Genomic DNA, 3,532 nt, shown 5'->3' on the forward strand with positions numbered 1-3,532 from the left:
AAAAAACACGAGTGGTCACACCTCGTGCAATCCCTATTAATATAACATATCCACGTGAATATATATATATATATATGTCATTTTCTTTTTTATTGAAAAGGATAGATTCAATAATATCATACTACCATTTGATTGGGCCAAAAAAATTAATTGTCAACCGATGGTCTTCTTAACACTAACTACTCTAGAAGAATAAATTTTTTTTGAACAGCTAACGAATGGGACGTATAAGAGGAAAATTTAGGAAAATTTTTGTTGAAGTCACAGGGAAGAGTTTATAGACACGTGAAAAAATAGTTAAAATTCTCATTGCACATTCTAGAAGTTGGGAGTTCAAATTTCTTTAAAGAACTAATCATTAACAAGTAGGAGGAAAAATTTAATTAAAATCATATAAGAGAGTTTATGAACATTTGAAAAAAATGTGTTAAGACTCTTATCTCACATTTTAAAAATTGGAAGTTCATATTCATATAAAGTGATTTACAAGATACTTCCAAAGGCCAATTAATACTGTCCGTCGAAACAAAGAAAAATCATGAGAACATATATGTAACGACCCTAGTTAATGCCAAAATTTAAAAAAAATTCGGCATAACCTCTTCTAAAAATGGGCCTTCAACAACCTGTCCCAATACACAAAACACATAAAATCATCCAGCATCCCATTCATCCGTTTATTATACCTCAACATAGTTTCTCTCATGGTAGAACATCCACACATCAATTAATCTAAATTATCATAATTACAGTCCCAAAATACAAGATTAATATTTAAAGTCCCTGTCTTACAACGTTACATGATACAATTGCATGGAAACATAAACCATAATTCCATTAATTTCATTTACATCAAACAAAAGATAAGTTCGTTCTTAAGTTACAAAGCCATGAATACTAACTTAGTTACATTTCCACATGTACGAATATACATAGAACGGTCAAAATACAAAATAGCAAACAACCTTCTAACAACTTTCAAGCTTGAGGTGGATTGTCGTCCACCAGTTCATTTCCAAGACCTGAAAAAAATTATATAAATAGTAGGGTGAGCATAAAGCTCAACAGGTGACACTTAAGACACACATCTTGTGTCCTTGTGAATCCAAACAAAGCATAGGCCAATGAGAAATGGGGATCATACAATGTCGGGAAATAATACAGCATAACGATTCAATCTCAAGTATATCCAATGCAATGGTATGAGATGCAATGCATGCTAGTGTCGCTCCCCATTTTCATAATCCAAAACATTGTTTCCAAACTGTTAATAAAGCCCGCCCTTTGGTAGCCCCGCTGCGACACGAGAGGAGGATTGGCTAGTGTCCCTGATCCTTGGTAACCCCGCGGCGTCATTATGGGGCCCAACTAGCTCAACCACGCTAGGGCGACTCCCTAGTCCCCTCTAGGCTATATTAACCTCCAGCTCGTTGATAACCCCGCAGCGACCGGGTTTCGCATAAAACCATTTCATCAAAAACACTTTCCTGAAATTTCCCATATTTATTTCAAGAACAATTTCTCCCATTTCATGCAAACCCAATGGTATTTATATATACGTGCATGTATATATGTTCCATACATTCAATGTCATGGCATTTAAAATTCTATACCATAAAATTAAATATTCAACATGTTCAACATCTCCCAAGTAATTATTAACACATTAAGATATAACAAAATACATTTAAGTATGCTTTACACATAAAACAACTCACAATCAAATATATGAATTTCTCTAGACAACATTTAAAATAATCATTGATACAATTAACTTCTAATTAAGCATGCTTGGCACAACAAATGATTCTAACTCACAATGGAACAAGAAGGTAGTGGATTAAGGTGTCCCTACCTCAAAAGTGAGCCAAAACCCTTAAAATGGGTCTCTAAATTCGAGCTCCCAAAGAGGATCAAAAGCTGGAATTTCTGGTACTAGCACGTAGAGCTCGTCGTGCTCGTCGTTTTGCCTCAAACGGCACCTTAATCCGATAAGAGATGAGGGAGAAATCAAGAGTGAAAGCTTGCAAAAGAAAAAGATAAAAAGAAATACAAAGAGGCAGAGAGCTGCGAGACAGAAGAAACAATAGAGAACAAAAAAAGGCAAAAAAAAAAAGTGTGGTCTTACGACCAATTAAACTTCGTGGGTCCCACACCTTTTTTTTTTTTTTTTTTTTTTTCCTTTCTCTTTTTCTTTTGCCTTTTTAAGATACGATGATATTATGTTTGCCTTAAGACAATCATTCATACTTTTTCTTTTCAGTAAATAATGATCAAACATACTTACTTCTCTTTTAAATATTTTTGCAAAGTTCCTTTTTAATTTTCTTTTAAGGGTGTGTTTGGCTGCGTAGAATTGATGGAATTTGAGAAAAATAACTAAGAAAATTAAACTAAATTTTTTTTTTCAAATTTTATGAATTTTAATTTCAAAACTCCAATTTTATACAATCGAACACAACCTAATTGTAAAAAAATAAAATTTACATTAGCAAAGTTGGGAGGAATTCATTAACAAACGGTGTAAGAATAAAGATGGCATGAAAAGTACATGATCCATTGTTAGCTTTTGATTAATTTAGATATAAGAATAAGATATTTCGTATAAATAAAATGAGTATGGTCACACCTCGTGCTAGGCACGGACCTAGTTCAGGCCAATGGGGGCAAATGCCCCCACTAGATTTTTTTAAAATTACGTTATTACCTATAATTTTAGTTAAAATTTTAAAAATACCCCCACTTAATTATTTAAAATGCTCCCTTCACATTTTTATCTCACTTATTTCTTCACTAAATTTTTTTTAATTTATATTATTACCTAAAGTTTTAGTTAAAATTTAAAAAATACCCCCACTTCAAATAATTATTTTTAAAAAATTGTCTACAATTTTTTTTTTTCTTTGACGGTGACCCCTTCAAATAAAATTCTGAATCCGCCACTACCTCGTGCAATCCCTATTAGTAAAACCGAGCAAGTCCAACGAATATATTTCATTTTCTAACTTTTGAAAGGTTGAATTCAATAATATCATACCACCATCTGATTGCTAAAAGGGCACTAATTGTCAACTAAAGGTCTCCTTACCACCAACTACTCTAGAAGATTAAGTTGTTTGGAAGAACTAACTATTAAAATGTATTCATAGCAACTATTAAAATGTATTCACAGCAAATGGTCTAAGAATATGTGAGAAAATATAGAGTCTAGACATGTAAAGAAATGTGTTAAGAATCTTCAATTACATTCTAAAAATTAAAATCTCTTCCTTTATCATTTGGTGAATTTCAAAAGGTGACTCGACACTATCACGATTGAAAAAAATAAAATCACGATAAAAATTCGTTGAACTGTAAGATTGTACACAGACTCTAACGAAGAAGTTGACAAATAACTAAATTTATTAGTAGTAGGCTATATCTTGAACCTTAATCTTTGTAGATTGTCTTAAACTTTAACCATAGTAACTTTTGTGCTTGTCTTTTAGTTATTTAATTAATATGTGATGATGTAGATTTTGTCTTGAACATT

This window comes from Cornus florida, unplaced genomic scaffold, assembly GCF_030987335.1.
Source record: "Cornus florida cultivar Cherokee Brave unplaced genomic scaffold, ASM3098733v1 CherokeeBrave_3.0.0_Hap2_Chr06, whole genome shotgun sequence".
Classification (NCBI taxonomy): domain Eukaryota; kingdom Viridiplantae; phylum Streptophyta; class Magnoliopsida; order Cornales; family Cornaceae; genus Cornus; species Cornus florida.